At 38.6% G+C, this 14819-nt stretch overlaps 1 long non-coding RNA gene across 1 annotated transcript; it reads left to right on the top strand.

Annotated features, from left to right (window-relative positions):
- Window positions 1-7256: 7256 nt before the first annotated feature.
- LOC138806327 (uncharacterized) lies at window positions 7257-12324 on the top strand. Its single transcript, XR_011365791.1, has 3 exons — window positions 7257-7370; window positions 8071-8185; window positions 11539-12324. It is a non-coding gene; the product is annotated as an uncharacterized lncRNA (long non-coding RNA).
- Window positions 12325-14819: the final 2495 nt, after the last annotated feature.

Here is a 14819-nt window from a genome sequence, read left to right on the forward strand (position 1 = left end):
GGTCCCGCTGTGGCAATTATGAGACTTAGTGCTTATTTGTCAGCAATGTGTTATCACCTTGGATCAAATGTCACTTAATATCTCCAGTTTTTTATGAGTCTTCCAACCTCTTTGAGTCTCAGTACCTTTACCTGGACCATGGAAATATTAATAACCAAAAGACAGCTTATACTACTTGATTAGTTCAATATCTGTCATGTATTTAAGTTTTTAAAATGCAAGAGTCAATTATCCTTTCTAGAGCTACCCAACTTACTTGGCAGGAGGATGACTTAAACTTTGGACTTCATTAAATATTGAAAATTCACTTATGAGGAGTTTTTAAGTCAATAAAACACAAACAGGAATGACTATTAAGAGGTGGATTGTGAACTAACTCCAGAAGCAACAAGACAACTAGTTCATTTCATACCACCCTGAAAAGACAAATGGAATGAAAACTGCATTTATCTATTACCAAACAAAATGGAAGTTAAGCAGTTACTAATCCTTGGAACTATTTAGACTTTCCAAAGGGGCAGCAGTGGGTAGATTAAAAAAAAAAAAAGGAAGAAAGGGAAACCCACACAGCTCTAGGTAAATCTTTGCAACTATTTACAAGACACAAAAGGAACTCTCTATAGAAACCAAAGAATATAAACAACATATGTTATTAAACTGAAAACACATGAAAGAATAAAAGAAAGCCACATATATTTTCTCAGTGTGGCAAAGTCAGTGTTAAGATTTTAAGGAAGTTGAAGAAGGCCACAAAAAGACCTTGACATCTTTCATACATCACTAAAATGCGCCCCTACCCCCAAACAAAAGCATTTGCTTTTTTTAATATGGAAGAAAGCCCATAGAATACATTAAATACTGAGAGCACATACCCACTGTCATGTGTAGAAACAGCTATAGCTGTATAATATAAACTTATAATTGGGTAATGAAGCTCTTTCCTGCTGAACGCCTTGAAACAGATGGGAATTGTTCTCCAAATATTTTTTTTAAGATCTCATTACAATTTCATTAAAAAGAATAGTGAATATCATTTACTTTAGAATTTGTCTTCATGAAAGTGTATCACCCTGTATGTCAGCTTTCTATTTGAGGGAACAAATTATCACCCATTTCTTTATCAGTTCACAATGCTGTTTTTGAGAAGTTTGGTCCTATGTGACCTGTTCTGTCCATAGGATCTCCCAAGGCTAATGTCAACATCAATGAATTTATTGCATTTCTATCTGGAATTTGGGATCTTCTTCCAAATGCAGTCCTTTTGTTGGCTTAATTCCATTGTTGGGTGCACTAAAACTGAAGTTCTTGAAATTTCACACTTGTTGGCAGTGTGGGGGCCTAGATTCAACCATGAATTGAATACATCATGCTTTCCATCTCTCTCTGATGTCTTTCTACCAATAACCAGAGTAAAGTCTCTACTTTTGTAGTGTCTCAGAAGTTATTGCTCTATATTCATGAATTCAAGGAATGACAGTGTTCGGTCTTGGAAGTCATTTCTAGAGCTCTATTGTCCACACCCCAAATGGTATTCCCAGGGCATCTTCTGTTTTATTGATGTACCATCAGCCACACTGGGTCACTGACATGAAGAACTGTTGCTAATCTAACCACTAAACCTGAACTATAGCACTTACAGAAAATTGAAGATTGGCTTCTAAGACAGTGCTTCTGAGTTCATTTAATCAAAGCATATTGAGCCAGCCACTCTTCATGTGAAAGCATGTGCTACATTCCCCAGATTAAGGAGAACCAACTCCTTTGCCTATAAGGAAGTTGGATGTCAGATCAGGTACACACACCAGCATGATAAGATGACAATAACCAAGGCTTTGTATGACAAATCTACAGCCAGCATTATACCTAATAGCAAAAAGCTAAAGCCATTTCCTCTAAACACAGGAATGAGACAAGGATGTCCACTCTCCACTTCTCTTCAGTTTAGTATTAGAAAGCCTAGCTACAGCAATAAAACAAGATACAAACATAAAGGGGATCCAAATAAGGAAAGATGAAGTAAAACTCTCCCTCTTTACAGATGACATGATCTTGTATGTAAAGAACCCCATGGACTCCACTCCAAAGTTACTTGATCTGATCCAAAGCTTTGACAAAATAGCAGGATATAAAATTAACCCTCAAAAATCAATGGCTTTTCTGTATGCCAATAATGAGAAAAGCATAGCTGAAATCAGGAAAGCAAATCTTTTTGTAACAGCCCCACAAAAACAAAATACCGGGCTGGGAAGGTGGCTCACTGGTAGAGCGCTTGCCTTACATGCCTGAGGCCCTGAGTTCGATTCCTCAACACCACATAAGCAAAAAGAAAAAAACCGGAAGTGGCGCTGTGGCTCAAGTGGTAGAGCGCTAGTCTTGAGCTGAAGAGCTGAGGGACAGCGCCCAGGCCCAGAGTTCAGGCCCCATGACCGGACCCCCCTGCCCCCCCAAAAAAAGAAAAAACAAAATACCTAGGAGTTAACTAAAGAAGGACCTCTATGATGAAAACTTTAAAAACTTGAAAAACGAAATTAAAACAAAACTAAGGAAGTGGAAAAACCTCCCATGCTCCTGGATTGGGAGGATTAACATCGTGAAAATGGTAATACTGCCAAAGGCCATCTACAAATTCAATGTGATATCTATCAATATCCCAACCTCCTTCTTCAAGGAAATAGAAGAAGCAACCCAAAAATTCATATGGAACAATAAAAGACCCTGAATAAAAAAAGTAATCCTTAGCAGAAAGAACAGTGCTGGAGGAATATCAATACCCAACTTCAAACTCTATTACAAAGCCTTAGTAATCAAAACAGCTTGGTACTGGACAAGAACAGATGTGAGGACCAATAGGATAGAAATGAAAACTCAGAAATGAACCCACAGACCCATAACCACCTAATCTTCAATAAGGAAGCCAAAAAAAAATAGAATGAAAGAAAGACAGCCTCTTCGGTAAATGGTGCTGGCAAATTGGTTAAGCACCTGTAGAAAACTAAAGCTAGATCCTTGTATATCACCCTGCACCAGAATCAACTGCAAATGATTCAAAGACCTTGAAGTCAAAGCAGACACCCTGAAAACATTACAGGAAGGAATAGGAGAAACTCTAGGGCTCCTTGGCACAGGCCAGGATTTTTTTTTAAATAAAGACCCAGAAACACAACAAATCAAGGAAAGGTTGGACAAATGGTCTTGCACAAAACTGCAGCACTTCTGCATGGCAAAGGACATAGCTAACAAGGTCAATAGAAAGCCCACAGATTGGGAGAACATCTTCACTTGCCATACAACGGACAAGGGTCTCATATCCAAAATATACTTAGAACTCAAAAAATTAAATCCTCCAACAACAAATCCTCAAAGAAACAAGTGCCTGATTAATAAGTGGGCTAAAGACTTAAAGAGAGACTTCTCTGAAGAGGAAATAAGGATGGCCAATAGACACATGAAGAAATTATCAACTTCTCTAGCCATAAAAGAAATGCAAATCAAAACAGCATTGAGATTCCACCTCACCCCAGTTAGAATGGCTATAATCAAGAAATCTAATAACAACAGATGCTGGAAGGGATGTGGCGAAAAGGGAACCCCATTTGGTGTTAGGAGAGAGTGTAAACTTGTTGGGAATGTAAACTTGTTCAACTACTTTGGAAAGCAGTATGGAGGTTCCTCAAAAGACTACACATAGAACTCCCTTATGACCCAGCAATCCCACTTTGGGGCATTTACCTGAATGAATGATCACAAACAAAGTCATACCAAAGCTACCAGCACAACCATGTTTATCGCAGTATTATTTACCATAGCTAAGATATGGAGCCAACCCAGATGCCCTTCAGTAAATGAATGAATCAAGAAAATGCTGTATATATATATATATATATATATATATATATATATATACACATATATATGCATACATATATGCATATATAGATATATACATACATACATATATGCATATAGATATAGATATAATGGAATTCTATGCCTCCATCAGAAAGAATGACAGTGCACCATTTGCTAGGAAATGGAAAGACTTGGAAAAAATTATATTAAGTGAAGTAAGCCAGGCCCAAAGAAACATAGGTCACATGGTTTCCCTTATTTGCAACTTATATATGTCTGGGACAAGCAGAAAAGGTCAAAAGCTATGTACATATGACCATATAAGATGATGCTAAGCAAAATGAACTCCAAGATAGGAGCACAAGAGGTTTTATTTTTCTTGCTGTTGTTTTTAAGGTACTTATAAGGTACTGTGTGATTTTTTGTTTCTTTTGTATGTTCTTCCCCATAGTACAACCCCTGTTTTCAATTTATTTGATTCTGGTGTCCTGCATCTTGTATATACATTTTTCTAATTTAGAGAAGCGAAGGGAAATAACAAAATGCTGAAATAAGGATACCAGCTGACTCATTGTAACAATGATATACGAAACACTATATTTAATACAAACTTTACAGCTTCTGGGGTAAGGGGGAAATTGGAGAGGTTGGGTGGGAAGAGATGGTAGGGGAAAAACAAAGGAGGGGGTAACAATGCTTGATAGGAAATGTACTCATTACCTTACTCGTGTAACTGTAACCCCTTTGTACAGAATCTTTACAATAAAAAATATATATTAAAATAAAGATGGCACCAGGTGAAGTGACTTTGCACCCCTGGGTAGGTTAAAGGTTAATGGTGATACATTTGATGCAACATTACAGAGTATCAAAGACCAATAAGTGATTCATACATAGGTCTCACTACTTACTTATTGTATCAACTTGGGTCATCTCTTTAACCCTTTTGAATGACAAATTTATTAGTAATAACCAAATAACCAAACCTATCTACTGTGGTTACTAGAGAGTTATCATAATAAGATAACATACATGAAAGCAGGCAAGTAGCTTCTTATCCCTATTTTTTCTTACATAAAAGGCTTTTATCAGCTCAATCTCAATAGGATCCACAAGAATCCCTATCATGGATTAACACATGAAAGCTGAAGAGAGGATTGTCCCTCCTACTAGATGGCCTCTCAAACTTCAATTTGTGATGATTTGGGTACAATTAATGGGTGGTGCTATAAAAGTCATTTACGGCACAGCTATACACAGTCAATGTTTGCATTGGCTCCTCCCTTTCAGAGGCATTCAGCTTACTATCAGATATATACACTTTGTTGATGAAGATAATTTTCCTGAAATAACAGGTCACAGAGCAACAAAGATCATGGCAAGAAGTTTAGACCCTAGAGTCAGCAATTCACTGTCAGGTATCTTTTGAGAACTCTTCAACAGATCTTCCTTTGCAAGCATAACGTCTAGTCTATTGTGGATCCAAAGGTAGGACATAAATCAGTAATATATTCATCATCATGTATGTTCTTTCAAGAATTTTTCACTTGAGTTGTTTACAGTTTCACAGAAGACAATAGAGGTAAAACTGAGAAGTATAAACTTCCTTTGTTTATAAATAAACATTGGGAATTTGAGATGGTTTAGATCTTGGGCCATCTTCTGATGATTGACTGTGAAAAGATGAATAGATTCAAATGTGAGATAAAGCTGAAAGAGCTGGATTGAGTATCTAAGCTTTCCAAATGTTGTCAGTCTGTAAGAATTACATATGAAAGTTATTCACAGTTAAGTAAGGTATAGGAAGAGCTCAGTAACTTGATCTGGAATTGGAAAAGGAACATCAGCTTAAAAAGTTAACATAAAAAGAATTCAAAGTTTCTTTCTCCATTTTAATCATAGTTTAAAACTAAATTCTTCAATTAAAATATAATAAAATGGTTATGAAAGATAAAATGTGCTGAATGTTAAGTGTTAAAATGAAAATTTTATATTTTTTGAAGTGTGGAAGGTCTTTAGTAGAAGTTGAACAGTGTTTCTTAAAGAAAATAATTTTGTTTTTTGATTATTGAACACTTTCAGTCTTTTGTTCAATGTGTGTGTTCAATCCGGCTCCAAATAAATGAAATATTTTTTCTTTTCTTAATTCATTTACTTTATTGTTATTATATGGGTCATGTACAGAGGGATTACACGAGTCAGGGAATGAGTACATTTCCTTTTGTAGTGCCTTCTGTTCCCTCACTCTCTCCCAGTCCCTCCCTCCTGTCTCCACTCACGAGTTGGGTAGTTCACATTCATCAATGTCCTGTGCACTCTACTGCTGCACTTTTTAACCCCTTTTCTGTCTAATTCTGTGCCCTCACCCACTCTCCTGAAGATATACACGTGAATACACCATACATAAGGTAAACAAGACAGAATCAAAATCTAAAACATAAAAAAGAAAGAGATCTCTTAAATAAATGTGTAAAAGTATTTTATACATGGCATGTGAGCCCAGTCAGCTCAATCTTAAGTCTTTCAGGTTACTTAAAACTTAGCAAAAATCTGGATCACTTTTAGTCTACTTAATGTATACAAAATAATAATTTAAAACTCAGCAGTTAATGAAGATAAGGATATTTCCATCATTTTGTTACCATTGGAAAGTGTTAAAATGCCTTTCATCTTTCTGTAGAGAAGACTGTGAAGATTTGATATATGTGTGTATGTGTGAGTGTTTTTTTTTCCCGCATACATAGCTGTTTCTCTTTACTTGCTATTTTCCTTCCCACAGTTCAGCTTCTGTTATTTCTGTTCAACCACAGTTTTAAAATATTACTGCATTGTAATGAGGAATTAAGGCAACTTAAGAGAGTGGAAAAAACCTACAGTTACTAGAGTACACAGTTATAATTGTTCTTTTATATTTTTGTTGTGAATCTCTTAGAGTACCTAACTGTAAATTACATTTTATTGTAAGTATATAGCAAGAAGAGCCTAGTACATGTAGAGTTTAGTAATTTCCATGGCCTCTACAGTCACTGGAATTCTTGGAACTTACTATTTTTGAATAATAAAATATGGTTGTATACACGGGTGTGTATGTGTATTTTATATAAATATATATTTATAAACTCACGTATTTTTACATGTTAAATTATATTGAACACTTCTAGAAAGTTCTCTTTGACTCTTTCAGGGAGTAATGTATCATATGGATTCAAATGTGGAGGCTGGGATTGTCACTGGACGGAGGTGAGGTTTAGTGAAGTTTCCCTTTAAATGTAAGGTCCTTGACTCAATCTCAGCATAAGAATTTCTGTACAAGTCACAATGGTAAGAAAACAAAGCTTTATTAAGTAAACAAGCAGGCAATCAGACAAACAGACAGAGAAACAGACAAACAGAGAGCAAGGGCACACTCTAGCAAAGTGTGGGCGCTTTCATAGGAGATAGAGACTCAGAGGGACATATACAGGCACACATAGACCTAGAGACACACACACAGCTCCTTGGGCTTTGGGGGTATTTATAAGGTAAGACGGGGGTCTGGCTTCAAAGTTATGTAAAGATAGGTGCTTTGCCCTTACTCTAATCACATCTGGTGTTAATTTCTGACTTTGTAGGTAAGAATGGATCCTACCATAAAACAGATCCTTATCCTTGTGATAAGGAGTTACCCCGCTATCTGCATTTTGGGGCAGGTGGTTTAAGTTTAGGGAAGAGGTTTTTGTTTTGTTTTGTTTTGTTTTGTTTTCCCCCTCAGAAAGACCTTATTCCTGATGGAACAAGTATTAATTGTTGAGGTGAGAAATATATCCCTCAGGAAAGGATATATCCTGTTGTCTCTCTTTGAAGCAAAGATGACTCTTTCATGTTTCTAAATACCATAAAATATGAGTTTCTTGCACCTAACCTCAGTTTTCTTGTGATGCTGTTCCATTTTCCCCTAAATGATTTTGTTCCTTAATCTTTTTTTATTTATTGTGAAAATACCATTCAGAGGGGTTACAATTACATGAGCAAGGTAATAAGTACATTTCTTATCAAGCATTGTTGCTTCCTCCTTTGTTTTCCCTTACCATCCTCCCCTGCACCCTCCCCCCCACCCCACAACAAAGTTGTAAAGTTCATTTTTCGACATAACATCTTGTACATCTCATTGTCCCTAATCTTAAGGAAAGAATAGGAAGGAATATCTCTTCTATTTGCTGTATGCTGACTGTACCTCCCTAGTCTATCCAGTTTCAGGGTCACTCACTTCAGAGAAATAGACAACGTCCATGGAGAAAGGACCACTTCATCCTAAAGCACGTGACTATCTGTAAATCAAACTCAGGACTAGGTCAAGGTAAGCTTTCAAGTTTTGATTAGTGCCAGATACCAGTGGTTCCTGCCTACAATCCTAGCTACTCAGGAGGCTGAGATCTGAAGATCATGGTTTCCAGCCAGACTGGGCGGGAAAGTGTGTGAGACTCTTATCTCCAATAAACTACTCAGAAAAAGGCAGAAGTGGTGTTGTGGCTCAAGTGGTAAAGCACTAGTCTTGAGCAAAAAGAGACTCAGAAACAGTGCCTAGACCCTGAGTTCAAGCCCAGGACTGGTCACTATCTATCTATCTATCTATCTATCTATCTATCTATCTATCTATCTATCTATCTATCTATCTATCTATAGTTATATATATATACACATATATATTTAAAATAAAGTGGATTTTAAGCTGGTAACTGTCTTCCAAGTAAAATAATTGCCACATCGAGTTAGGAGAAAGTGTAGTTTCTTCCAAATATTTAGAACACTAAGATTTTTCTTTTAATATTTTTGATTTTTATGAAATTTATTCAAAATAATCATTGTCTGCATCATTTCTGTGATGCTTATTACACAGCTTGTTGTGATTGAGATGGTGGGGGAAGGGGTTTCAACAACTTTTCTCTTAACTCAGCCCAACTTCCCATTGCTTATTTTTTGAAAATGCCCTGTGGACACTCTAGTCATCAAATAGTTATTGAAAGCCCATGTAATGCAACCAGAACGTTTATATTTAAGTTTCCCTATGGATTATGCATGGGTATCCAAAATAATGCCATATGTATTTGGCTAGCTTATTTTGCACTTTGTGAATCTAACATAAAAACAAAACAAACACCAAAACAAACAGAAAAAGAAAACCCCTGTATCGACAATATCAACATTCATCAGTTTTTAAACCACAGGAGCCTTTGTCAATTAAGTCACTAATGAGGAAGAGAGAAAGAACCCAAAGCCCTAAGAATGGATCTCCTTTAAAAACAAATAAACAATGTGAATGTGAGGCAAGCAGAATGATCTCAGTAGAAAAATGCAAGTACAGCAATAATGTGTGGAGTAACAGCTTTCATTGGAGGCAGAGAAGCTGGGCTTCAGTTCTGCCCTGAATTTTACCTAGCCATGGGACCCTGACAAATTGTCCTTTCCAGGCCAGTCTAAAACAGGAATAATGACATTCTGGCATTCATTTACTCTCCATATGAATTGAGTGCCTATTATGTACTTACTACCTTCTCTACTGGTTCTACACAGATGAGGGTGAAGAAAAGCACAGTGATAGAATAACAACAATGAAGAAAATCAGAGAAGAGCCCCTGCCTTTATGGAACTTGCTTTCTATTGTGATGAGAATTGAAAAATGTCATAACAAAGTACAGGCTAATTCACGTTGAACATTCACAACTATAATGGATAAACATAAGACTTATGCTTAGTCTATTGGCAGATGAGAAGACTAAGGCTGTCAGATAGGGAGGAAGCCCTAGGGAAAGCTGTTATTTTAAGTAGTGTGTTCAGGAAGAACTTCCCTGTTGCAGTAACATTGGAGCAACTCTGTTAAAGACAGAGGAGTGAATACATGCCATAGCTAGCTGAGACATTTAGGAGAGAGACAATACAGATTCACTATTTTTGACCATTGCACAATGTCTTATGCAAACCAACCTGGTGGTAAGGCTAAATGAGGCTAGATTGGAGGCTACCCCTCCAATAGTGGAGGGAGCTGGGAGCCTCCCTGTGGGGAAGGGGGCATGCTGGAGTTAGACCATTTTTGGCAAGTAGCCAATAATCGTCATAGGGATCATCACTGAAAAACAGCTCAGAAATACTCTCTCGGTAACAGAGAAATAAGGTTTTATATTCTTAGAGTGGGAATTGCCCTAATGGATAAATCAGACATGAGAACAGGAAAGAGAAGAAATGAAAAAAAAAATAAACCCTTATAAATGTTATTTTGAATGACTGTTTTAAATTAAGCAGAATCATAAACACCAGGATCTACTGATTCTTTTTCCAGGTATTCTCTTTCATTTAAAAAAAACACTTTATTTTCTAGAAAAATACTCTGCTAAGAAAAAAACAATCTACCAAGTCTAGTTACTGCTAAGTGGGATACTAAGTTGATTGCTATATATGCAACATTGGCTTAAATCTTTTTATTTTGTGTCTCAATTTTTATATGCAGGGAAAGATTAGAAAATGCCCCTGTCTTACTATAAGCATCCAATAGGAATATTTGGCCATTTTCTTGCTGATTAGTTTGTGGAAAACTACTGAGTTGTCTTCTGCTTCTCCATCATAGTCCAACTAGTTCTTGTTATTTTGACTGCTGTCAGTGTGGCTTCAGTCACTGAACTACTTCTAACATCCCCAATGCAGCAAGAACGAAGATGGCCAAAGCACAATAAATAGATTGCGTTACTTTTCTGTTCAACATCATTCAGACTTCTTATCTCATGGAAAATTCGACATCCTTGTAAAGAGCTATAAAGGCCATATAGTCCATTTATTAAGCCTCTACTTGTATCTCCTCTATCTCCCTTCGCTCCTGTCCTGAACTCCACTTCTTATTCCATCCTACCCTCATTGGTAGTTTGCAAATATGTCTCTAGTCATGATACTCAGTAGTCTCCTTGTATTATCTTTCTACATTTACTGTACATTGATGATCAGATGTCATTATCACTAGAGCCACAACCACAGTGTCCTGGCTAGACGATGGGGCAACAGCCATGCATGCCAAAGTGAACAGTTATCTTATGGGGACTGGGTGAATTGTTCCATATGATTTGGAACCCATTTTTTGTGTGTGTGCCTGTGCTGGGGCTTGAACTCAGGACCTGGTCACTGTTCCTGAGCTGTCTTTGTTCAAGGCTAGCATTCTACTACTTAAGCTAGAGCCTTTCCTTTCTAGGCTAGCTTTGATTCATAATTCTCAGATCTGATCTCAGTCTTCTGAGTAGCTAGATTACAGGTGTAAGCTGCCAAACACTAGCCAGAACCCATTTTTTAATTAGTTTTGCATGCCTCATTTCTTTTCAGAACAACTCTCATACTTAATTAATACTTGTATCTTCTTTCGTCTTGGTTTCAGAAGTTAAACCATCAATTGTCTTAACATTTAAGAGAATAAATATTTAAACAATTTAATATTCAGAATTATTGCTACATTGTAAAGGTGGGTGTGTGTCGTGGGTCATTCTCCAAGTGTCTCTCTGACATCAGGAGAGGAATGTGGACAAACGGTTCTGAGTGTGTCCTGAATATGAGGAAAATGGAAGGGAAAGTGTACCCTGGACACTCTAGTCTATATGCACTTTGGTAAGCCAGAACAAGGAGAGACGTCTGCACATGATATTCCTAAGTTTTTGTCTTTTTCTTTTCATGTGAAAGAGAGTGAACTTGACTCCAGGCTTGTTTTTTGCCTTCTGTGGGCAGTCCACTTCTGAAGCACAAAGTCCTGAAGCCAACGCGTTCATGGAATGATACTCATTAGCACCATCAGAGATCCTCAGCTCTAACAGAAGAGGGACAGAGAGCTAGTCAGCAGTACTGGCAGGGGCTAGGACACACCAACTATCTGAGAAACTCCTACAGACCAGATCTGAGCCAAGGCACTAAATCCCTCCAATGCAGTGCCTGGACAACCAAGACCCCATGACTTCTGTCTTTGAATAGCCTCTGAAATATTTCCTGCCTTGCTCAGAAAAGAACTTAGGACTCCAGCTCATGCCAGCTCAGCCTGGCACAAGTTGCTCCCATCCTGCCTTCCCTGCTGCCATGATTATCAGGATGTCCAGGCACAGCCAGCTTTCCAGAATGCAGACTACTTCCTGTGTGAGCACTGTCCTACTGAGAACAAGGATGACTCCAAGGAACACAACAAGGCAGGCTGAGACTCAAGCTTCCTGCACAGCATTCCAGTGCAGGCCCAGGGACTCAACAAGTCTTGACTTCAATATGAACTCTTTTTTCTACCCAGTCTCCTCTGACCTAGAGGTTCCTGTCATCTAAGTGTAGGCTGAACTCAATTCCTGCCAATATTATTGTTTCTTATTCTAGTTCATTAACCTCCCTAGACCATTGACTTCCTTTCCTGAAAGAGGGGAACCCATATCACTTATATAAGGAGTATAGTACAGGAAGCTAGGAAAGGGTTGATAGCAGGTAAGTGACAAGCAAGGCTGATCATCTATATAAAGAACTTGATGAAGTGTTCAGTTCCTTATTAAAACAACAGAGCAAGGACACCACGAGTAGCAGCCTTTGTCATCCAGGTACATATGATCTCTCTGTCTGTATTTTTCTATGTCTCTCTCCTGCTGTCTGTTTCTGTCTGTCATCCTCCTAAGATGTTGGCTATTCTCCATCAATTGTGAGGAAGAACACACAGGCAGAGAAGAGTTGTAACTTTTCTGTGGTCTCCAAGATCTCACTGGCTCTCTCTGGGAAAGCACCTGTACTTGATTCTGTTCTTAATGCACTTTCCACAACACTGACTCAACTCCCTAATGTGTGCTTTTGCTGTCGCTTGCATGGATTTATAATATGACTTTGGTATACTACAATTGGATTTTTGAGCTTGAAAGGGCATCTTTCTCCAGTGGTCTGGGGATAGATCAAGTGTCTCATGGATGCTAGGGAACACTTTTCCATTGAGCTACACCCCAGTGTGAGATTCTTTTTGAGGTCATGTTTCCCATGTTAGCATGACAAAATATCTTCTAGTGAGGGATGTGGCCACCCTGTCACATAGAAGTTGCATTCTCTCCATTCCTCACTGATGGTCTTTCCACACTGCCTAATCCCCCCCTAGTGGGGCAAGGACAGGCTTGTCTGCGACTGCCCAGTCGCTTGAGCAGTGATGAGACCTGGAGCATCCAGTGCTGGTTTGGGGTTTAGTGCCCGATATCCACTCTTATGCTGCTGCCTCTTGGACCTGGGGCAGTGACCAGGCCCACCCTCTTCTGCTATTTCCCTGGCTGTCTAGTTCTGCCTCACTTCCATTCTCTGAGATGATCTGCACCAGCTCCAAGCCTGAGCCATGTACGAAGTATTCCTTCATGGCTTTGAGGATGATGTTCTGGGTCTTCTCCTGGTTGGTCATCTGAGTCAGACTAGGAAGTAAATCATTACAGCCAGTGTCCAGTGTGCCTTTCCAGAAGTCAATGGCCAAGGATCCTCTGGAACTTTTCAGGCTCAGGTGAGTAATCACAGATAGTGTGATGGGGATGTTTCAACTTTTCCTTCCTGAAACTAGTCTCCATGAGATAATGATGCTCTTTTCCCACTTATTCCTAGTCCCACTCTCCTCAGCCATCTATCAGCTCCTCCAAGCCTCCTTTTCAGCTCTTGCCCCTTAGGGGTAACAGAGTCAATGTATATAGCAAAAAGATAGGCAACAGGCTCTTGTCAAGCCCCAAGAGAAGGAGGAGGCAGCCAGGCCTGCTCTGGGCTGAGAGATGCAGCAGTGGGTGCCACAGCCTGGACCATTGTCCCACTCCCCTGAGGCTCTGAGCAGAGTAGAGAGGAAGACACAGCCCTCTAGGAGGCTGCTAGTGACAGCCATTGTAGCTTGTGGCTGGAAGAGGACTGAACAGGATGAAGTGTTATGGATATCAGATGCACCAAGAGGAAGGAGAAGCTACAACTGGCTCCTACATAGTTGGAAAGCTTGGAAGGGGAAAAAGACTTCTCCATATATGTTAGTATGTAATCCAAAGCAGATCAACTGGCTCAGTAAATATGTTATTATAGTCATTATCCCAGTCCACAGAGTCACGAAGTTTTTGATAACCATCACCATTCAGCATCTATGTTATTTATTTTAGCTCATGATTTCAGGAAGGAAAGAGGAAGGAGAGAGGGTGAGAGAGAGGGAAAGAAAGAAGGAATGAAGAAAAGAGAGAGAAAGGAAGGAAGAAAGAATGAAGAAGGAAGAAGGAAGGAAGGAAAGAAGGAAGGAGGGAGAGAAGGAGGGAAGGAGGAAGGAAGGAGAAAAGGAAAGGAAAGGAAATAAGAATAGAAAATAAAATTAGAGCATTTTTTTCTATCAGTTCTAGATCATAGAGCAGCAACTTAGAGGGAAGAATGAAGCTGTAAAGGAAGGGAGAGTGTATACAGCAATCACAGCCCTTTTCCCAGAATGAGTGTCTCAGCCCAGGAAGACAGATGTTAGGGGAAACAGATGTCCTTAGTAGGATAAGGCTTCATGACTGTGGTGTTAGATTACATTGTATGGTTTGGGTTTGTTTGTTTGTTTGTTTGTTTTTAACAATTATTATAAAGGTGATATACTCAAGGGTTACAGTTACATAAAGTCAGGTAAAGAGTACATCTCTTTTTGGATAGTGTCATTCCTTCCCTCGCTCTTTCCCAGTTTTTTCTTCCAGTTTTGGATAGTGTCATTCCTTCCCTCGCTCTTTCCCAGTTTTTTCTTCCAGTCCCCATCCATAAGTTGTTTTTTTTTAATTTTGTGAAACTTTATTGGATACTATGATTTGATGGGTGTGAAAGCTCTCAGCTCTGAGCACAAAAGCTAAATTTCTAATTTGGTTCTTTTTATTTTTTTTTAATTGCAAAAATAGTGTACAGAGGGGTTACAGTGACATGAGTAAGGTAATGAGTACATTTCCTATCGAGCATTGTTACCTCCTCCTTTGTTTTTCCCCTAC

The sequence above is a fragment of the Dipodomys merriami genome, unplaced genomic scaffold, assembly GCF_024711535.1.
Source record: "Dipodomys merriami isolate MVZ:Mamm:240054 unplaced genomic scaffold, mDipMer1.0.p SCAF_4, whole genome shotgun sequence".
NCBI lineage: Eukaryota > Metazoa > Chordata > Mammalia > Rodentia > Heteromyidae > Dipodomys > Dipodomys merriami.